Source organism: Macrobrachium rosenbergii, chromosome 8 (assembly GCF_040412425.1).
Source record: "Macrobrachium rosenbergii isolate ZJJX-2024 chromosome 8, ASM4041242v1, whole genome shotgun sequence".
Classification (NCBI taxonomy): Eukaryota; Metazoa; Arthropoda; class Malacostraca; order Decapoda; family Palaemonidae; genus Macrobrachium; species Macrobrachium rosenbergii.
Window position 1 is genome coordinate 68,886,036 of NC_089748.1, and position 8,133 is coordinate 68,894,168.

Genomic DNA, 8,133 nt, shown 5'->3' on the forward strand with positions numbered 1-8,133 from the left:
AGGTGATTATGGAAACCAGTTTGATCCAAATGCTAGGATGAATTGATAACAGAAACGAAAATAACTGGTATAATTATAGAGCTGAGAGCATTTATGCAAAGCCTGATTAAGCGCAAACGCCATTCCTGTTTGAAATCTGAACCACGGTCCGTCAGGTTAGAGTGCATATAGCCTATACACACACACACACACACACACATATATATATATATATATATATATATATATATATATATATATATACTGTATATATACATATATATATGTATGAATTTATCACATCACCGTGATTCATATACAAGCATTGTTACAACTGTCCTTTAATAACAATTCGCTCTACACTGAAATAATATATTTTTATATATGTTACATATATAGAAATATATTATTTCAGGTAGAGCAAATTGATATTAAAGGATATTTGTAGCTTATTGCTTATATGTAGATATATATGTATAATATATATATACACACACACATATTGATACATATATATATATATATATATATATATATATATATATATATATATATATATATCTATATATATATATATAACGGTCATATAGATGTAGGCTTCATAATAATTATCAAAGGGACATGCAGGTAAAGACATCAATACAAATAAAGTTTACTGAAGCCGACGGCGTTTCGAAATGTCACATTGCATTATCAAGGCCGAAATTGACATAATGAAATTACTCAGAGATTTGTAAAAAATGTATAGATATATATTTTTGACAACTTATTTCAATATGCCAATTTCAGCCTTGATAATGCAGCTTGGCATTACGAGACGCCGTCGGCTTCAATAAACTTTGATTATTTGTACTGATGCCTTTTCTGGGTGTCCTTTGACAGTTACAACATACATGACACACACACACACATATATATATATATATATATATATATATATATATATATATATATATATATATATATATATATATGTATAAATAATATGTATATATATAATTATGTGTGTGTGCGTGTGCATATTTATATTTAAATGAATATAAATTTATGGCTAATCACTATTGTAGATTTGACTGAGCATTTAGTGCAGCAGTTCCTAAAGTTCAGGCAGTAAAAACAGATGATAAATGATAGTTAGAACCTAAAAGTAAAAAAGAAGAAAATATCAGAAAGCGATAAGGCCCCTCGATAACCAACGCATAAGCCAGAGAATTAGGAGGTTTTGGTAACTTTCCAGAACCATACAAACGACAGAGCTATTAATTACAAACAAGTGCATAGACAGAGGATTCTGCATTTACAGTAACTGAAACAACGAAATGAGCAGGATTAGGCTTGAAGTAACAGAACTTTCACCGGATTTAGTACTGTACACAAAGCTTGTTATTCCATCAAAACCAAAGGGCAATTTACATACATCAAGACGTATAAGTTTATTTGTTTTAATTCGTAGGTTGCCTTCAGTTTTCAGATCCATGAAGTATTCATCAAATATGCTTCTTATTACCTCATGAGTACCAGGGTTTTCTTTGATCCCCTTTCTCATGCAATTAATGTTCACCCAACTTATACCATTACGAATTAGAAGCACTCATGTATGCTTCTGTTGTTCAAGTATCGGACTTCGTAGGGGGACAGTGCTGTCAGTGCACCTTCTGCGGTGCACTGTAGGCATTACTTAAAATTCTTTGCAGCGTCCCTTCGGTCGCTAGCTGCAACCCCTTTCATTCTTTTTACTGTACCTCCGTTCATATTATGTTTCTTCCATTTGACTTTCCACCCTCTCCTAACAATTGATTCATGGTGCAGCTGCGAGGTTTTCCTCCTGTTACACCTTCCAAACCTACTTGCTGTCAATTTCCATTTCAGCGATGAATAACCATATAGGTCCCAGCGCTTGGCCTTAAGCCTAAACTCTACATTCTATTCTATTCTATTCAAGTATCGGAACTGTCGCTTCCTTAGACGAGGGTCCTGCTCTTGCTAGTCAGTCTCTTTCATTGTTTTCACCAAAATTGAAGTTATCAAGTCGCAAAGTTGTAATCACCACCTGCTTTACCATAACGTTTTTGATTTTCCTTTTAACAAGACATATTTGTGCCAGGCATCTGACAAAAAAAAAATAGGGAATGTTCATATGTCATTTCGTGTGCTAAATGCACCAGGCATACAAGCCTGATGTTTATCATACAGGTAAAAGTCAATCGCCCAAGAATATGACGCTCACCTACGGTCTTCTTCTTCTTCTTCTTCTTCTTTTAACGTGCTTTTATTCCCATTTTGTATGGGGTAAGCACGATGCCTTCTTTGAAGGACTTTTTGATTGGCTTTAGTAGACTTGTGGTCTCGATCGGCTGCCCATGACATCGCTTAGACCCCGGTTGTTTCATGTATCATACCGACCCAACGCCCTTTCTTCCCAGCAGCGAGAAGTTATTGCGCGGGTATGGCGAAGTTCGAGACGTGTGAGATGTTGTTATGTTTTAGAAGGTGTTGTAGTAGCTTTGTTTGTGTGTGTGTGTATTTAGTCTGTAACATCCATTTGCTTTTAAGCAAACCTGATTACATATATAATCCCGGATACTACACGGATAAAAAGTGTCAAGTCGGCTGCAACTCGCGCCAAACCTCACGATCAGAAGCTGCTCAACCTGAGCCATCGAGTCTTTGACGCTCACCTACGGTATATCTAAGTATACATCTGTGTGAGACGAAAATAACTCCGCGACCATTGTTTTAATGGCTCCAGCTTCATATAAATTCCGAACGACACAAAAGGGGAGCGAAATATTTTTAGAAAACGTTATTACAGAGCAGCAATCAGGTTCTACATAGAATCTCGTATTTTGGTAGACACAAAACCGGCTAATTCTTGAAAACATCATTTCTTGTAACATTATTGTTGTTATTATTCAGAAGATGAAATCTGTTCATATGGAACAAGCCCATAGGGGCCATTGACTTGGAATTCAAGCTTCCAAAGAGTGTGGTGTTCATAAGGAAGAAGTAAGAGGAAGTAAAGGGAAATATAGAAAGAAGAGATCCCACTTATTAAAAAATAAAAAATAAATTAATAAATAGATAAATAGATAAAAATGTATTCAAATGCAAGAAGAACAGTATAAGGGTAGTAATGTTTTTCTAAAGTTCTGTAGTTCCTCGTTGGACGAGTCGGTAGAGTTCTCGGCTAGCACCACTCTGCTGGGCTCGAGTTCGAGTCTCCGGCCGGCCAATGAAGAATTAGAGGAATTTATTTCTGGTGATAGAAATTCATTTCTCGCTATAATGTGGTTCGGATTCCACAATAAGCTGTAGGTCCCGTTGCTAGGTAACCAATTGGTTCTTAGCCACGTAAAATAAGTCTAATCCTTCGTGCCAGCCCTAGGAGAGCTGTTAATCAGCTCAGTGGTCTGGTTAAACTAAGGTATACTTAACTAAGGTTCAATAGATGAACTTTCGTTAGGTAAAAAGCCGATGAAATAAATTGTCTAGTTTCTGTGTTGTAACTTTGCATCTTAGCTCCTGTTCAGTACTTAAATTGTGTTTGGTAAGCTGATACTCTGAAAGTTATCCCCGCAAATATTTTCTTTTGATTGAAGGAAGCTACCGCTCAACGTACATAGGGGTCCTGGCATGAGGTGTATGTATAGACTTTGTTTGGTATGACCTTGGGCAGAAGAGTTGCGATATCACTAAGGCGCAAAGGACGACAGTTAGATATTATTGAGCTGACGAAGATTCGGGAATAGTTGTTAAAAATGATAAGATCTGGGGAAATGTGAAACGTATAGCTTGCGCCATTCCCTTACAATCGCCGCAGCTTCATGTAGTTGAATTCCCTATCATTTTTGCTCTTTATATGCCTATGAGTTAACTCTCTTTCTCTCTCTCTCTCTCTCTCTCTCTGTCATTACATTCTTTCTGTCTCTTGCCTGTATTGAGTATGATTAACAATTTTTTTTTTAATCTGTTTAATCATTCTGGCTTTTGTAATTTGATTCTCGAAGATGGCGCCGTTTGCCCTGAAGAGGCTGTAGTTCCTTTACTTTCGTTTCTAGTGATATGGCTGACTCATTAAAAAAAAAAAGAGAGAGAAACTTTATCGAGTACTCTAGTTCCACATTTCCATTCATAATAATGAACAAATAGAGATATAAACGAGAGACCTAGCATTCAAATATTAGACATCTGTAATCTTGATAAATAAAGTGAATATAGTAAAATGAAAACTACTAAACGATTAAAAGTGACTTTGTGTACGAACCATTTGTACTCTCATACCTCTTTAAAGTGTTCTTGATTTTCAGTGCTCTCAAAAGTCGGTGCGTTGGAAGACGTTGATGATAGTGCGAAGTTATTAGGATTACTTCAATAGTCCCACACATTTCTCTAAATGTTTTTATTATTTTGTTTACTTCTAAAGATTAGGTTTTTGGTTGGGACTTTCTGTTTGGCTGTTTGTTTGTTTGCTGGAAGGACTGAGTAACAACTAATAAGGAAATTTCTACATTCTTGAAGATACTGAATATGCCCTGGCAAACAACTGAGTAGATTTCCTTGAGGTTTGGACCTAGGAACTTTTTTTTCATTGTTCATGTTTTTTCAATAATTTTTAATGGGAACGACTGTTTGTGAAAGGAACTGTAAATAATTCAGAGCATATATTCTAATAGTTAATTACTTTAAAATACGTTCTACCTCTCTGACTACTATTTATGAAATTTCAGTAGCGCAAAAGTGAAGGTTGTTGTTGTTGTTCATATTATAATTCTGATTATTTGACCCGAATGAATCTGACATTGACCAGCTTTTCTTTTAAGCTGACAGGGTCACCAAGATCAAAAACATTGTCAAAAATTGGATATGGATATCTCTAAATATAATATCAAAACAATATCTAAATATTATAATTGTGTTTCCTATCCGTTTCGAATAATATCTTACCCTGTCATATGTTATCTTCTCCAAAATGTAATATGATCATATAACATGTAAATTCCACTTTCATGTAATTTTGGGAAAACCGTAAAACCAGAAGTGAAGTGTTTGTGTCATTCTGTTAAGTTCTCTGAACTTAACAGGATATAAGAGACTGATCTAAAATAGTTCAGGAAAAAGTTTAAGACATTAAAATAAATAAAAAGTACCCCAGATGATGAAGGCCGAATTCTACTGGATGAATTTTCATTAAATATCTCCAAATTGTTTTCAAGAGCATTCTCTGGCGAGGAGAAGGTTACAGCAGCGCAGCCTAACAATTTTAAAGTGAAACATGAGGTCACTCGAGACGTTGTCACTTCTTTCCAATGTAGAGTAATTCATTAGTCTTCATTAAAAGTGGTGAAATATCGTAAATGTAGCAAAAAAAGTTGACAAGACAAAGAAAAATTGACCCTTGCTATATCATTCTTTACTGCCATGCCATTATTAACCTTAATTTTATTATGATCATATAATGAAGATGAAAAGATATTAACAATAATGATACGAAAGATTAATAATAACATTAATAATAAAGATAGATATAACATAATTAAGAAGACCCGCCCCCACATAATTGTTCCCCGGTTAACTTGATTAAAATTTTAAATTTTTGGGTCCAAGGTCTTTTGAGCCTGTTCCGTGTAAATGCTTGTTTTTAATAATAATAATAATAATAATAATAATAATAATAATAATAATAATAATAATAATAATAATAATAATAATAATAATAATAATAATAATAATTCAGTGGATGCCATTCTGGAAATTCATCTAATTTTTTTCCTAAAATTATTAACCAAATAACCAAAAAAATGTCATCAGACAATTTTCAAATTCTGAAAACATGCTCTTCATGCCAAATCCGCTGTATCTAAGTAATTTCTCTATTCTTATATTCTGTAACTGTAGTAAACTAATTTTATGTTTTCAAAGGCACTTCACTCTCGTTCCTTATCTTTTTGCATAAATGTATAAGTATGTACACATATACTTACATGCATTAATAGTAAATACATACATACATAAATACATACATACATACATACATACACATACATACACTGTAAATACATATATACATTCATACATGTATACAGATAATGTGTATGCATATATATTTAGTGTATATCACAAGGAGGGCAACTGAGAGGTTGACCAATGGAAAGACACCAGGATCTGAAGGCATTGTGAATGAGATGCTTCAGTACTGTTATGATTAAGCGGTGGAGTGGCTGACATGAAATGTATGTAAGGGATATTTGTTCCACTGAATAAAGATGAACGTGATTCATACTTATATTTCTGACGAATATAATGAATGATGGGAGGATGAGAAAAGAGGTGAGTGCCAGAATAGGTGAAGCAAAGCTTGCAGGGTATGTGTAAAAGACTGGGCAGTGAGTGTATAATGAAAGAGCCGAGTTCAAGTTGTTGAGATAAACTAATTTACTTGTGTAGTATATCTGGTGTCGGAAGAACAGAAAGGGTGACAACTGTAGCGATTTGTTGAAATGGTAACATAGTTAGTGTAGATGTAGTGTTGCCCTCCTTGTGATATACACTAAATATATATGCATACACATTATCTGTATACATGTATGAATGTATGTATGTATGTATGTATGTATGTATGTATGTATGATGGATGGCAGTGTTCTGAAATGGCTTGTTTCTGTGGAAAGACAAGAGGACAATAGATGCGCGAAGAGAGTGTATAATCCAGAACTATCAGGGGGAAGGAAGGGATGAAGACCTACAATGGACTAGATAGATGGTGTGAAAGAGGTTTTGGAAAGAAAGGGCCTAAAAATCCAGGAAATGCTAGAGCATGTTGAATGGTGAATTGTATGTAAGGAAGTTTGATACCCTTTTGTAGGTCTATGAAACAGCAAATATTATGGATGTTTTCTGCTCTGGGGGCTATCCAATGTTTCAGCAGTCAAAATAGGAATGCGGAAGCGACCCATGTGGGTTTTTACCGGGATGCCATTCTCTTAGGGGAGGCGGCTAGATATTAAGTAAAAAAATGCACACATACTCACATAATTGTTCTCAAAGCTGCAAAAATGGCATGCAGTAAAGGTGATTAATGGTCAGATACACATAAAAAGAGGCAACAGATTATATTCAATTACTTCGCGGATTATAAGTCTCTTTTCAATCGCTTCTCTGAATGACTTTGATTCAATCATAATTATGAGCATTTTGGGCATAATTATATATATATATATTATATATATATATATATATATATATATATATATATATATATATATATATATATATATATATGTATATATATTTATTTATATATAGTATACATATATATAATATATACATATATACATTATATATATATATATATATATATATATATATATATATATATATATATATATATATATATATATTCATATTACTGTATAAGTATTCATGGTTATATTCATGGTTATGTTGCAAACAAGAATGTTTATAAGCTGATACGTTTTTACATTCGATTTTAAATACTACAGATATAGTAGCATTTTTGTAATATGGCAGACCTGAACAGTAGATTAGAAGCAATTGTTCATCTTGATAAAATTAAAAGTCTCTCTCTCTCTCTCTCTCTCTCTCTCTCTCTCTCTCTCTCTCTTGACTTTCGCTTTTGACAAGGATGTGGTTTTCCAAAGGATCGATAATATCATCTTGTTTATTGAAACTTTTCACCTCTGAGGCAAGAGGTGCATGACAATGTTGGACCACTGCATTCTTGCACGGGCACATCAGCAACACCCATGCACCTAACACAGGTTGGATGCTTCATTCTCCTCCGCCTTCTCTCATTTCCTTCTCCGTCATTATATCTCTCATTTTCTTGTACTTGTCGACTCAAGTCTATCACTTTTCCCTTTACTTCTCTATCAGTCTATTACGTGCATCTCCCTTCCCCTCTCGCCCTCTATGATTATTCACCTCGCGTTTCTGTGCATCTTCGTCTGGCCTTTCACTCTTTCTCTCCCCTTCTCCCCTCTGTTATCCTCCTATTATTGTCCCCTTTGGCTCGCCCCTCTCTTTCGTCCTTGCGGCATTCCCCTCACGTCGGAGTGCGGTGTGTCGCGATAAGTGGGAGCTCCCGGATTGTATAGAGAGCAAGTTTCCCGCCCAAATTGTTGGGGTTGAGAGAGA